We start from the raw sequence: 16,232 nt of genomic DNA, 5'->3' as shown, positions 1-16,232 counted from the left end.
ATATGTCTATCTCAAAGCTTCTTAAAAGGTAGTCACTGTTGGATCTACCTCCGCCACCACTCCAGGCAATGTGTTCCAAGCCTCCACCACTATCTGTGTAAGAAAAAAACTTGCCCCGCACATCTCCATTAAACGTCTCTCCTTTCACGTTATAGTAATGCCCTCTAGTCTTGGACATTTCCACCCTAGGAAAACGATTCTGACTGTCTAGCCTATCTATGCTTCTCATAATTTTAAATGCTTCTTTCAAATCACTGACGTTCCCGAGAAAAGCAATCCTAGTCCATCCAACCTGCAGCTGAAATCCACTAAGTGTGTACAGGAAAGAACTGCAGATGCTGGTTTAAACTGAAGACAGACACAAAAAGCTGGAGTAGCTCAGCGGGACAGACAGCATCTCTGGAGAGAAGGAATGGGCGACGTTTCGGGTTGAGCCCCTTCTTCCGACTAGGCCTCTAATCCTCTAATCCAGGCAGCACTCTGGACCCTCTGCACCTCTCCAAAGCTTCCACATCTAATGGGGCGACCAGAACTGCACACTGTACTCTAGATAAAATGAGAAAAACACAGCTGCACTTGTGTGTTGCTGCATGATCCTAACAAAGTTATCACTCGAAACATAGTCCACATCATTCAAAGTCTCATTGGAGACCCTTGGACTATCTTTAATCAGACTTTACTGGACATTTTCTTGCACTGAATGTATACGGGGAACGTTAATCGACACGGACTCAGTGGGCCGAAGGGCCTGTTTCTGCGCTCTATCTCTAAATGAAACTTAAAGAAGAAGAAGGAAAAATAAGAACAATGAAAAGAAAAAGGCAAGACATTGAACACGAGAGAAAGAGGAGAAATATATTTATTTCTCATTTGAGAGCAACCTCTTACATTGCAACCTTTAAGATTGCATGTAACCTTGAAGTAAAATACTCTTCAAAGGAAACCAGGTTCTGAGAAAATAAACCAAGATTCAGCTAGTCTGACAGAACTGTCTGTTTTCCAAGACCGTTGCACAATAATGTTCTGATAAAATATTAGTATGGTCAGTAAGATTTATGTTTCGCAATATGGTGCATTCAAACCATTGTCGGTTGAACAACATTGGAGCATGCAATATTTCCACCGCATGGCTGCCTTTTCACTTTGAATGACGTGGACCATGTGTGGAGTGATTCCCGTGTCAGGCTCGAGTAGCTAGACAAGAATGCAGCTGTGATTTCCTCATATAATCTCCCAAGCACCATACACCGATTCAGCATTCATCAATAAATAATCACCTAAATGAATTGCCTTCTGACAGTTGAATAGGGAATACCAATTAATTATATCAGCTCCTGCTTTCGGGACAGAGAAAGCAGGTCACGGGGAGAACGTACAAACCCAAGCAGGTCACCCACGAGGATAATGTACAAACTCCGTACGGACAGCACCCGTAGTCAGGATCGAACCCAGGTCACTGGTGCCGTAAGTAGCAATTCTACCGCTGTGCCGTCATGCTGCCCTATTGTTTTTATTGTGTCAGGTGGACAGGCCGTGGTATACATTATGTTTCTGTTGGCAGTGATATACTGCTAGAATGTGAAAATGGAGAGGATGTTGTAAACAAATACAAAAGAGATATTAGTGAGCAAGATACCGTCGGTAGAAATCCTGGCAGCAAGAGCTTCTGCCTTTGCCACCGGAGATCATTCAATGCTCTGGCAGCTTGCAGCTGCTCCTTACACCTGGCCACGAGTTAGCTGCTAGATCCAAGTTTTGCAAGCCATCAACTTGCACATCAAAACAAGTTTTTTTGCATTGGAAACATACAATGAATTGTTGAGTTATTGGGGAAACATTTTTATTTATAATAGTCATTTCTGAGAAAAAACGATTTTGGGTGAAAACATAAGAGGACCCGAAACGTCACCCATTCCTTTTCAGATTCAGATTATTTAATTCAGATTATTTAATGACCACACAGTCAAGCTGGTGGAATTCATGTTCAGTACAGGATATTACACAATAGGCTGATTCCCGTCAAACATAACATAAAACACAACAACATACAGAATACAGTACATGCACGAGGTGGCTATGTGATGTTGTCATAGAGTGTTCAGAGTTCGAATTGCATGTGGGTAGAAACTGTTTTTAAATCGTGATGTTTTGGCGGGCAGTGAGCTGTAGCGCCTTCCTGACGGCAGCAGGTGGAAGATGTGGTGAGCTGGGAGGGAGGGATCAGAAATGATTTTCTTCACCCTTGACACGGACCGTTTGAGATTGAGTGATTCTATTGATGGGAGGGGAGTGCTGATGATTTTGGATGCTTTGTTGACAATGCGCTGTAGTTTATTACGGGAGTGAGTGTCTAAACTGCTGTACCAGACTGTTATTGATGAAGTGAGCATGCTTTGGATGATGGCTGTGTAAAATCGGATTAGGAGATGTTTCCTCACTCTGAACTTCTTGAGCTGGCGGAGAAAGAAGAGTCTTTGGTTGGCTTTCTTATAAATGTGATCTGAATTGATTTTCCATTTGAGGTTATTGCTTATGTGAGTGCCAAGAAATTTGAATGAGTCAGTGGTGGATATGGGTTCGCCTGAGATGAGTAGGGGGGTCTTGGGTTGTGCCTTACGTCTGAGATCAATGATAAGTTCATGTGTTTTTAATGTGTTGAGTAGGAGGTTATTATCTGTGCACCAAGTGACTGCTTTGTGTGTTTGAGTGCGGTATTCTGTTTCGTTGTTGTTAGAGATGAGACCTATGATGGTTGTGTCATCTGCGTATTTATATATTTTAACTGAACTATACTGGGATGTGAGTTGATTTGTGTAGAGTGAGAATAACCAGGGTGACAAGACGCAGCCCTGAGGGGCTCCTGTACTGAGGTGCAGAGGGTGAGATATGGTGTTATGTATCTTCACCCTCTGTTGTCTGTTCCAAAGGAAGCTATAGATCCAATGACAGATGCAGGGGTCAATGTTCATGTCCGTTAATTTATGGAAGAGTTTGACCGGGTTGATGGAGTTGAGATTTCTTGTTCTATTTGGCGGCATAATTGTGTTTGGCTTTCCTTATTGTAGATTGTAGACCTTAATTTATATTTTGCAGCCATGTAGTCCTGCTTATTTCCAGATTTATATGCAGCATTTTTCTCAGTTCTTAATTGTTGAATTTCTTTTGTGAACCAGGGTTTATTGTTGTATTGTTTAACCGTTCTTGAAGGGATACAGAGTTGCTCGCAGAATTGGACATATGACGTCATTGTGTCCGTGTAGTCGTGGAGGTCACCAGCTGCGCGGAAAACTTCCCAATCAGTGCATGCGAAGCAGCCTTGCAGCTTTTCGATGGCGTCTGTAGACCACGACCTAACAGATTTGGGCGAAGTTTTTGAGGATTTTATTTTTTGCTTGTACTTTGGGATAAGCAGCAGCATCGCGTGGTCTGACTTGCCCAACGGAGCTCCTACAAAGGCACGGTAAGCCTCCTTAAACGGAGTATAGCAGTGGTCGAGCGTGTTGTTCCCTCTGCTGGGGCAGGTCACGTGCTGGTGGTAGTTTGGAAGCTCAGTGGACAGGTTGGTGTGGTTGAAGTCACCTAACACAATTATTGCTGCATCTGGGTATGAATTTTCTGTGTTGGATATATGACAGGCTAGTTCACTCATGGCGGCGTTAGCATTAGCCTCAGGTGGAATATAAACACTGATTACAATGACCGATGCAAATTCTCTGGGGAGGTAGGTGGGTCTGCATGTGGCAGTAAGGTGCTCCAAGAGTGGGGAACATACATGGCTGAGTGAGGTGGAGTTTGTGCACCAGCGTTGGTTTATCATAATGCATATTCCACCACCTTTTGACTTGAAAGATAGTTCAGCTGACCTGTCGGCTCGGTGAAGTGTATATCCTGGCAGCGTTACTGCTTGGTCGGGCACTGACTGATCCAGCCAGGATTCAGTCAGGCAGATGGCAGAGCAGTTGCTGTAGTTCTTGTTGGTCTGAATCAGAAGCTGGAGTTCGTCCATCTTGTACCGGAGAGATCTAACATTTGCCAGCAGGAGGGCTGGGAGAGGAGGTCGGAATGGGCGCCTCTTGAACCTCGAGAGGATACCGGAGCGCCTGCTTCGTTTGCCGGTCTGCGGTCTGCGGTCCGCGGTTTGCGGTCTGCGGTCTGCGGTCGGCTTCGTTTGCCGGTCTGCGGCCAGAATGTAGAGAGACCCGGAGAAACAAACGTGATTTCCTTCGGTAGAGATGGCCTCGGGACTCCGTGGATGTTAAGTTTGAAGTTTAGAAGTTCCCATCGGGTGTATTGGATTATACATGACACATTACGAACGTATAACGCAGACACAAGTACAATAGACAGGAACACAACTTGTACTGGGGCGAGCCTCGCGGCCGCCATTTTCTCCAGAGATGCTGCCTGTCCCGCTGAGTTGCTCCAACATTTTGTGTCCACCTTCATATACCTTCACGAAATTTCCTACAGATGTGTAAACTATATTTGCGGAACAGCAACTAGGCATCTCTGTTTTTAAGCTCTTAAGCTCTCAATTTGCCCCGAACCAGCCACACCGAAGCAATGGTCAAGAAGGCCATCCAACGCCTTTACTTCCTTAGAAAGCTTAGGAAGTTCTGCATGTCCCCTACAACTCTCACCAACTTCTACTGATGCGTTGTAGGAAGCATGTTATTGGAATGCATCACAGTGTAGTTTGCAAACAGCTCCATCCAAGACCGCAGGAAATTGCAGGGAGTTGTGGATGTAGCCCAGACCATCATGCAAACCAACCTCCTTTCCATGGATTCCACCTACACTTCATGCTGCCTCAGCAAGACCACCTAAATAATCAAAGATCAGTCTCACCTCAGACACTCCCTCTTCTCCCCTCTCCCATAGAAACATAGAAACATAGAAATAGGTGCAGGAGGAGGCCATTCGGCCCTTCGAGCCAGCACCACCATTCATTGTGATCATGGCTGATCGTCCCCTATCAATAACCCGTGCCTGCCTTCTCCCCATATCCCTTGACCCCACTAGCCCCTAGAGCTCTATCTAACTCTCTCTTAAATCCATCCAGCGACTTGGCCTCCACTGCCCTCTGTGGCAGGGAATTCCACAAATTCACAACTCACTGGGTGAAAAAGGTTTTTCTCACCTCAGTCTTAAATGGCCTCCCTTTTATTCTAAGACCGTGGCCCCTGGTTCTGGACTCGCCCAACATTGGGAACATTTTTCCTGCATCTAGCTTGTCCAGTCCTTTTATAATTTTATATGTTTCTATAAGATTACCCCTCATCCTTCTAAACTCCAGTGAATACAAGCCCAGTCTTTTCGATCTTTCCTCATATGACAGTCCCGCCATCCCAGGGATCAATCTCGTGAACCTACGCTGCACTGCCTCAATCACAAGGATGTCCTTCCTCAAATTAGGCAAGAGTAAAAAGGCATGCCTACAGATTCAGGGATAGTTTCTTGCCTGAACTGTCCTCTCAGCAACAAGTCCTGACCTTCTATCTACATCATTGGAGACCTTCGTACTATCTTAATTTCAGCTTAAATTTGCACTAAATAATATACCTTTCATCCTGTATCTGTACACTGTGGCCGGCTTGATTGTAATCATGCATAATCTTTTTGTGACTGGGTAGCACGCAAGATAAAAGCTTTTCACTGTACCTCAGTACACGTGACAACAATAAACTAAACTAAACTAAAGTTAATTTTTAGGATGTGGATATCATCGGCAGGACCAGCAGTTTTCTCCCATCCCTAATTTACATTGGGAACTTGGTGGCGAGCAAACATTTTGAACCATTTTTGCACTGTTACAAACCTTCTTAATTACTTCTTAGGACAAAGAAGGAGCCATTCAGCCTATCATCCCAGCTAGTTTCCAGCAGAAGAGTCCCCCAAATCCCACACCCACTGTTCCTCTGTAGCAATGCAAGTTATTCTCTCTCATTTCCTCGTTAACTCCTCTCTTCTCTTTTCCACTAAGCTGTGCTGTAGAGGTATGGTCATAAGGTCAAGTGATAGCAGCAGAATTAGACCATTTGGCCCATCAGAATCTCTTGCCCAGAGTAGGGGAATCGAGTATGGGGGGGGGGGGGGGACCAGAGGACATAGGTTGAAGTTGAAGGGGAAAAAATAGGAATCTGAGGGGTAACTTTTTCACACAAAGGATGGTGGGTGTATGGAACAAGCTGCCAGAGGAGGTAGTTGAGTCTGGGACTATCCCAATGTTTAAGAAACAATTAGACAGGATAGGACATGTTTGGAGGGATATGGACCAAACGCAGGCAGGTGGGTCTCATGTAGCTGGGACGTGTTACCCGGTGTGAGCAAGTTGGGCCAAAGGGCCTGTTTCCACACTGTATCACTCTCTGACTCTTTGACTGTCTACTCCACCATTCAATTATGGCTGATCTATCTTTCCACCCTAACCCCATTATCTTGCCTTCTCCCCTTTAACCTCTGACACCCGTACTAATCTACACGGTATCTACAGGTATCTCTGCCTTAAAAATATCCATTGACGGCCCCCACAGCCTTCTGTGGCAAAGGATTCCACTCAGGAAGAAACTAGAGTACCTTTTGGAAACGTGCAATTCCAAGGCAAAGAAAACAACTCAATACACCTGAGATCAGGATCAATCCTGGCTCTCTGGAGCAGTAAGACATCAGCACTAGAACATAGAACAATGCAGCACAGGAACGTAGGAGGGCCCTTGGCCTCAATGTCCATGCCGAACATAATGCCAAGTTAATCTCATCTCCTCTGCTTACTGATCTATATCCCTCCATTCCCTGCACATCCATGTGCTTCTCTAAAAGCCTTTTATCTGCTTCCACCACCATCCCTGGCAACACATTCCAGGAACCCACAAAACTTGCATGTTAGCATGTAACTAAGTGACTCAAACAATTCAAAGATCCCAAAATAGTTGGAGTATGCCATAGGGCATTGATTAGCGGGGTGTCAGGGGTTATGTGGAGAAGACAGCAGAATGGGGTTGGGAGGGAAAGATAGATCAGCCATGATTGAATGGCAGAGTAGACTTGATGGGCCAAATGGCCTAATTCTGCTCCTATCACATGTCCTTATGACCTTGTGAGCAACGATGTATATAATCTATTGCACTTTTAAACTATTTAACTGAATGCTTTGCCCCTGATAAATGGTGTCTTTCTGTCTGGCTGAGGATTTTATTCCAGAAGAATTGGGCGACCAGCCACCGGACTTTTTTTTCTTGTTCACGTTAATGCTGCCTAATAAATGACGAGACCTACGCCCCACATTTCAAGACCTTTGGAAAACAGACTTTAGAAAGTCATCAGGCATCTAATTTAGAGCCTACAGTGGAAAATCTAAGATGAACCAAATACCACGGCAGCACGGTGGTTCAGCGGTAATGCTGCCCCACAGCGCCAGAGACCCGGGTTCGATCCTGACCTCGGATGCTGTCTGTAAGGAGTTTGTACTTTTTCCCTGTCTGTGTTTTCTCCGAGATCTTCTATTTTCTACCGCACTCCAAAGATGCACAGGCTTATAGGTTGACGCAAAAAAGCTGGAGTAACTCAGCGGGACAGGCAGTATCTCTGGAGAGAAGGAATGGGTGACGTTTTGGGCCGAGGAGAAACATCATCCATTCCTTCTCTCCAGAGATGCTGCCTATCCCGCCGAGTTTCTCCAGCTTTTTGTGTCTATCTTCAGTTTAAACCAGCATCTGCAGTTCCTTCTTACACAGGCTTGTAGGTTAATCGGCTTGGTATAAATGTAAATTGTCCCTAGTGTGTGTAGGGTCGCGTTAATGTGCGGGGATCACTGGTCAGCATGAACTCGGTGGGCTGAAGGGCCTGTTTTTGCGCTGTATATCTCAACCCAACTAAACTAAACTAAGCGCCATCAAGTCAAGTGATGATTATTTGTAACTTCTGTTGATGATCATTTTCTGCCACATTGACAAATGACAAAAAATATTATATTGTCACCAATGAGGTCTCTGGTTGGATCTATCAATAAAAATCATATGTAAACAAAATTTGTTCATATTTCAGTACAGTAATTTTAAGCGTCTTTATTGATAGCCTGAAGAATTGATCAATGACAATCCATGTTAATTGATTGACTTTCCATTGTCTTTATTTTGTTTCAAAGCTATTGTGTGGAATTGCCAGCATCCCTCCGTGTAAGTCCCACCAAGTTGTCCAATATTTCATGCATGCAAACATCTGAGCTTATTTCATAAGTGCTAAGAGAAAAATGAGACCATTCGGCCCATCAAGTTTACTCAGCCATGGTCAATCTATCCTTCCTTCTCAACCCCTTTCTCCTGCCTTCTCCCCATAACCCCTGACACACGAAACAATCAAGAATCTGTCAATCTTAAAGATATCTATTGACATGGCCTCCACAGCCTTCTGTGGCAATGGATTCCACAGATTCACCGAAAGAAATTCCTCCTCATCACCTTCCTAAAAGCATGTCCTTTTATTCTGAGGCTATAGCCTCTGGTCCTAGACTCTCCCACGAGTGGAAACATCCTCTCCACATCCATTCTATCCAAGCCTTTCACTATTCAGTAACTTTCAATAAGATCCCCCTTCATCTTTTTAAACTCCAGTGAGTACAGGCCCAGTGCCATCAAACGCGCATCACATGTTAACCCACTCATTCCTGGGACCATTCTTGCAAACCTTCTCTGGACCCTCTCCAGCGCCAGCACATCCTTCCTCAGATATTAAGCCCAAAACTGCTCACAATACTCCAAATGCGGTCTGACCATTGCCTTATTTTTCTTCATCTTCTTGCGTTTGAAGCAGCAGAAGTGGTGAGGCCTTCCACATTCAGCTGCAGCAGGGCGATGACATCCGGTTCGACATCCGTATGTGCCCCGCCCAAAGAAGGCCGCATGCTCCGGTTTGGCGCCAAGCTACGGCGACTGAGGTTGCATTAGGGCTTCTGCTTCTGCTGCTATCTCTGTTTGCTGTTGTTTGCCTGACTACGGTCAGTTGACAGGGCTCGCCACGTGAAGGTCGACAACATGAGCCCCACCATTGCCTCACGAAACCTCAGCATTACATCCCTGTTTTTATATTTTAGTACTCTCAAAATAAATGCTAGCATTGCATTTGCCTTTCATGTACAGACACTCCCCGACTTACATAATATGTGACTCGCTAAAAATACTTCTAATACATCTATTGTCTATTGTCTAATGCATACTGTACATATGATAGGTTAACATATGATGAGCGTTTGACGGCTCTGGGCCTGGTGTTTAGAAGAATGAAGGGGGACCTCAATGAAACATACAGAATAGTGGAAGGATTGGATAGTGTGGATGTGGAGAGGAAGTTTCCACTAGTGGGAGAGTTTAGGATTAGAGGTCACAGCCTCAGAATTAAAGGGCATTCTTTTAGGAAGATGAGGAGGAAATTATTTAGTCAGAGGGTGGTGAATCTGTGGAATTCTTTGCCACAGAAGGCTGTGGAGGCCAAGTCAATGGATATATTTAAGGCAAAGATAGATACTGTAGATTCTTGATTAGTATGGGTGTCAGTTGATATGGGGAGAAGGCAGGAGGATGGGGTTAGGAGGGAGAGATAGATCATCACATGACTAATGATCTTCTGTGTAACAGTACCTTATTAGCTCCCTCCAGTCTTTTGGAATTTCACCCGTGGCTAAAGATGATGCAAATATCTCTGCCACAATCTCCACAGTTTCCACCTTTGCTTCCCACAACGTCCGAGGATGTATTTGGTCAGACCCAGGGGATTTGCCACCTTTCATGTGTTTTAAAACTAGCAATACTTCCTGTTTTGTAATTCATATCTGATCTAAGACATCACCATTCGTATGCATGAATTCTTTTGCTTTCATGATCTTTAGTTTAGTTTAGAGATACAGCGTGAAAACAGGCTCTTCTGCCCACCAAGTCCGCATCGACCAGCGACCCCCGCACACTAATATTACCCCACACAAACTAGGGACAGTTTACATTTATGCCAAGCCAATTAACCTACAAACCCTTACGTCTTTGGAGTGTGGAAGGAAACCGTAGACCTTGGAGAAAACCCATGCGGTCACGGGGAGAACGTACAAACTCTATACTGACAGCAACTGTAGTCAGGATTGAACCCTGGTCACTGGTGCTGTGAGGCAGCAATCTTACCGCTGCGCCATCATGGCGCCCATCTTCTCATCAGCATAAATGAATAGGAAGTATTAATTTAATATCTCCCCCATCTCTTATGATTTTACACAAAGCCAGCCATGTTCATCTTTATGGGACTTATTCTTATCTTACCGAAGCCACCCTCTCATTGTTAGAAATGTTTTTATTATGAATTTTTGATTAAATTCAGTTGCATTGCATTTCACATTGTGAAGTGTTGCAATAAGGAAATGTTTTAAAATGTAATTTTTTGAATTTTTTTGAATTGTTGTGTTAAGTTGTAGTTTAATTCACTAAAGATTGGAATTTTATTTAACTTGATTGAAAGTGACTTCTAATTCATTTATCAAACTCAGTTCTGGTTAGATTGAGTGGGGGAGGGGGCATTGACTTTTTGGTAAATTTAAAAACAAAATGTTTCCAGTAGTGTTAAATATTAAAAATCCAGCTCAGGAGTTGCAGGTAAAAAACAAATTGTAGCAAGCGAAATAAATGTGCAATGGTGATCGTAATTCTGTTGGACATTACTCCTCATATTGTGTGACTTGCGTGAGGGGTTGTGGCATTGGTTTCCTTGGTAAATTTAAAAACTATTTCAATGAAAATCAATTAAATTGCATTGATTTTGTCCTTATGGCCGATGCGACCATGAAATCTAAAAAGACCTGCAAATGAGTTAACCATATAACCATATAACAATTACAGCACGGAAACAGGCCATCTCGGCCCTACAAGTCCGTGCCGAACAACTTTTTTCCCTTAGTCCCACCTGCCTGCACTCATACCATAACCCTCCATTCCCTTCTCATCCATATGCCTATCCAATTTATTTTTAAATGATACCAACGAACCTGCCTCCACCACTTCCACTGGAAGCTCATTCCACACCGCTACCACTCTCTGAGTAAAGAAGTTCCCCCTCATGTTACCCCTAAACTTCTGTCCCTTAATTCTGAAGTCATGTCCTCTTGTTTGAATCTTCCCTATTCTCAAAGGGAAAAGCTTGTCCACATCAACTCTGTCTATCCCTCTCATCATTTTAAAGACCTCTATCAAGTCCCCCCTTAACCTTCTGCGCTCCAGAGAATAAAGACCTAACTTATTCAACCTATCTCTGTAACTTAGTTGTTGAAACCCAGGCAACATTCTAGTAAATCTCCTCTGTACTCTCTCTATTTTGTTGACATCCTTCCTATAATTGGGCGACCAAAATTGTACACCATACTCCAGATTTGGTCTCACCAATGCCTTGTACAATTTTAACATTACATCCCAGCTTCTATACTCAATGCTCTGATTTATAAAGGCTAGCATACCAAAAGTTTTCTTTACCACCCTATCTATATGAGATTCCACCTTCAAGGAACTATGCACGGTTATTCCCAGATCCCTCTGTTCAACTGTATTCTTCAATTCCCTACCATTTACCATGTACGTCCTATTTTGATTTGTCCTGCCAAGGTGTAGCACCTCCCATTTATCAGCATTAACCTCCATCTGCCATCTTTCAGCCCATTCTTCCAAATGGCCTAAATCACTCTGTAGACTTTGGAAATCCTCTTCATTATCCACAACACCCCCTATCTTGGTACCATCTGCATACTTACTAATCCAATTTACCACACCTTCATCCAGATCATTGATGTACATGACAAACAACAAAGGACCCAACACAGATCCCTGAGGCACCCCACTAGTCACCTGCCTCCAACCCGACAAACAGCCATCCACCATTACCCTCTGGCTTCTCCCATTCAGCCACTGTTGAAACCATCTTGCTACTCCTGCATTTATACCCAACAGTTGAACCTTCTTAACCAACCTTCCATGAGGAACCTTGTCAAAGGCCTTACTAAAGTCCATATAGACAACATCCACTGCTTTACCCTCGTCAATTTCCCTAGTAACCTCTTCAAAAAATTCAAGAAGATAGACCTTCCAGGCACAAATCCATGTTGACTGTTCCTAATCAGACCCTGTTTATCCAGATGCTTTTATATATTATCTCTAAGTATCTTTTCCATTAATTTGCCCACCACTGAAGTCAAACTAACAGGTCTATAATTGATAGGTTTACTCTTAGAACCCTTTTTAAACAATGGAACAACATGCGCAGTACGCCAATCCTCGGGGACTATTCCCGTTTCTAATGACATTTGAAATATTTCTGTCATAGAAACCGGAAGTGGCGGCGCTGGGAACGGCTGCGGCTCGCCTGCAGTCCGTTTGTCTTTTACTTTTTTGTGTTGTTTTTTTCGTTTTGTCTAGTTACGTTTTTGGTTTTTAGGTCGTGTTTATGTGGGGGGGGGGGGGGGGGTGGGTGGTGAAACGGGGCTTGCTGTCTCTCCCTTCGGGGGAATACGACCTTTTTGTCGTATCCCCCTTCTCTGCCTGCGTCTACGCTGAGGCCTAATGGTGGAGCTGGCGACCTCGGGACTCTGGAGGCAGCTGACAGGACTCGCCCTGAGCTCCCGTGAGGGTGGCCCAGCCCGGGGCTGGAACTGCGCTCTCGTGAGAGCGGCCTGGCGAGGGGCTGAGAGACTCTCCCGTGAGGGGCTGTGGCCCGTCGGAGTGGCCCAGCCCGAGGGAGGAACGGCACTCCCGTCGGAGTGGCCCAGCCCGAGGGTGGAACGGCACTCCCGTCGGAGTGGCCCAGCCCGAGGGAGAACGGCACTCCCGTCGGAGTGGCCCAGCCCGAGGGAGAACGGCACTCCCGTCGGTGTGGCCCAGCCCGAGGGAGGAACGGCACTCCCGTCGGAGTGGCCCAGCCCGAGGGAGAACGGCACTCCCGTCGGAGTGGCCCAGCCCGAGGGAGAACGGCACTCCCGTCGGAGTGGCCCAGCCCGAGGGAGAACGGCACTCCCGTCGGAGTGGCCCAGCCCAAGGGAGAACGGCACTCCCGTCGGAGTGGCCCAGCCCGAGGGAGAACGGCACTCCCGTCGGAGTGGCCCAGCCCGAGGGAGAACGGTACTCACGTGAGGGCGATCCAGCTCGGGGCTGGAACGGTGCTCCGGTGGCTGGGACGGCGTTCTGGCGGCGGTGACCTGAGTCCTGGGTTCAGCCGCGGGCCAGCGGCTGCGTGTGCTGGACTGGAGGGCGGCAGCTTCGACCACCCCCGGGCCGCGGTGTTTGAACCGGCCCGTTTGCGGGGTTCGGTGAGCCGCGGGACTGTTGTGCCATCGCCCGGTGGGGAATCGCCTCAGCGCAGAGGGAGAAGAGGAGGGAAGAGACAGTAACCCTAAGATTTTTGCCTCCACCACAGTGAGGAGGTGCTTGGAGGATACACTGTGGTGGTGTTAATTTGTGTTTATTGTTGTTTATTATTGTATGATTGTATGTATGACTGCAGGCACGAAATTTCGTTCAGACCGTAAGGTCTGAATGACAATAAAGGTATTCAATTTAATTCAATTCAATTCAATTCAATTCAATAGCCCCGGCTATTTCTACACTAACTTCCCTCAATGTCCTAGGGAATATCCTGTCAGGACCTGGAGACTTATCCACTTTTATATTTTTCAAAAGTGTCAGTACTTCTTTTACTTTGAAACTCATAGTATCCATAGCCACTCTACCAGTTTCCCTTTCCTCACATAATCCAATATCCTTCTCCTTGGTGAATACCGAAGAAAATAAATTGTTCAATATCTCCCCCATCTCTTTTGGCTCTGCAGATAGCTGTCCACTCTGTCTCTCCAATGGACCAATTTTATCCCTCGTTATCCTTTTGCTATTAATATAGCTGTAGAAACCCTTTGGATTTACTTTCACCTTACTTGCCAAAGCAACCTCATATCTTCTTTTAGCTTTTCTAATTTATTTCTTAAGATTCTTTTTACATTCCTTATACTCCTCAAGCACCTCATTTACTTCATGCTGCCTATAATTATTGTAGATCTCCCTCTTTTTCCGAGCAAGATGTCCAATTTCCCTTGAAAACCACGGCTCTTTCCAATTTTTACTGTTTCCTTTCAACCGAACAGGAACATAAAGATTCTGTACTCTTAAAATTTCCCCCTTAAATGTCCGCCATTTTTCTTCTACATCCATCCTTATAGAATTCTTCGAGGATGTAACTAGTAGCGTGGATAGGGGAGAACCAGTGGATGTGGTGTATCTGGACTTCCAGAAGGCTTTCGACAAGGTCCCACATAAGAGATTAGTATACAAACTTAAAGCACATGGCATTGGGGGTTCAGTATTGATGTGGATAGAGAACTGGCTGGCAAACAGGAAGCAAAGAGTAGGAGTAAACGGGTCCTTTTCACAATGGCAGGCAGTGACTAGTGGGGTACCGCAAGGCTCAGTGCTGGGACCCCAGCTATTTACAATATATATTAATGATCTGGATGAGGGAATTGAAGGCAATATCTCCAAGTTTGCGGATGACACTAAGCTGGGGGGGCAGTGTTAGCTGTGAGGAGGATGCTAGGAGACTGCAAGGTGACTTGGATAGGCTGGGTGAGTGGGCAAATGTTTGGCTGATGCAGTATAATGTGGATAAATGTGAGGTTATCCATTTTGGTGGCAAAAACAGGAAAGCAGACTATTATCTAAATGGTGGCCGATTAGGAAAAGGGGAGATGCAGCGGGACCTGGGTGTCATGGTACACCAGTCATTGAAAGTAGGCATGCAGGTGCAGCAGGCAGTGAAGAAAGCGAATGGTATGTTAGCTTTCATAGCAAAAGGATTTGAGTATAGGAGCAGGGAGGTTCTACTGCAGTTGTACAGGGTCTTGGTGAGACCACACCTGGAGTATTGCGTACAGTTTTGGTCTCCAAATCTGAGGAAGGACATTATTGCCATAGAGGGAGTGCAGAGAAGGTTCACCAGACTGATTCCTGGGATGTCAGGACTGTCTTATGAAGAAAGACTGGATAGACTTGGTTTATACTCTCTAGAATTTAGGAGATTGAGAGGGGATCTTATAGAAACTTACAAAATTCTTAAGGGGTTGGACAGGCTAGATGCAGGAAGATTGCTCCCGATGTTGGGGAAGTCCAGGACAATGGGTCACAGCTTAAGGATAAGGGGGAAATCCTTTAAAACCGAGATGAGAAGGACTTTTTTCACACAGAGAGTGGTGAATCTCTGGAACTCTCTGCCACAGAGGGTAGTCGAGGCCAGTTCATTGGCTATATTTAAGAGGGAGTTAGATGTGGCCCTTGTGGCTAAGGGGATCAGAGGGTATGGAGAGAAGGCAGGTACGGGATACTGAGTTGGATGATCAGCCATGATCATATTGAATGGCGGTGCAGGCTCAAAGGGCCGAATGGCCTACTCCTGCACCTAATTTCTATGTTTCTATGTTTCCCATAAAACAAAATGTCCCAGTTCACTCCTTTTAAATCATTTCGCATCTCATCAAAGTTAGCCTTTCTCCAATCAAAAATCTCAACCCTAGGTCCAGTTCTGACCCTCTCCATAATTGTATTGAAACTAATGGTATTGTGATCACTGGACCCGAAATGCTCCCCAACGCATACCTCTGCCACCTGTCCCGTCTCATTTCCTAACAGGAGGTCCAGCACTGCCCCTCCTCTAGTAGGTACCTCTATGTATTGCTGCAAAAAACTATCCTGCACACATTTTACAAACTCCAAACCATCCAGCCCATTTACAGAATGTGTTTCCCAGTCTATGTGTGGAAAGTTGAAATCTCCCACAATCACTACCTTGTGCTTACTACTAATATCTGCTATCTCCTTACATATTTGCTCTTCCAATTCTCGTTCCCCATTTGGCGGTCTATAATACACCCCTATAAGTGTTGCTACACCTTTCCCACTTCTCAGTTCCACCCAAATAGCCTCCCTAGATGAGCCCTCCAATCTATCCTGCCAAAGCACTGCTGTAATATCTTCCCTGACTAGCAATGCAACACCTCCACCTCTTGCCCCTCCAATTCTATCACACCTGAAGCAACAAAATCCTGGAATATTTAGTTTCCAATCACAGCCCTCCTGCAACCATGTTTCACTGATCGCCACAACAACATACTTCCAGGTGTCTATCCAGACTCTAAGCTCATCCACCTTTCTTACAATGCTCCTAGCATTAAAATA

This window comes from Amblyraja radiata, chromosome 3 (genome assembly GCF_010909765.2).
Source record: "Amblyraja radiata isolate CabotCenter1 chromosome 3, sAmbRad1.1.pri, whole genome shotgun sequence".
In the NCBI taxonomy this organism is placed as follows: domain Eukaryota; kingdom Metazoa; phylum Chordata; class Chondrichthyes; order Rajiformes; family Rajidae; genus Amblyraja; species Amblyraja radiata.
The sequence above is the reverse complement of the archived record's forward strand: the minus strand, read 5'-3'. Positions refer to the sequence as shown.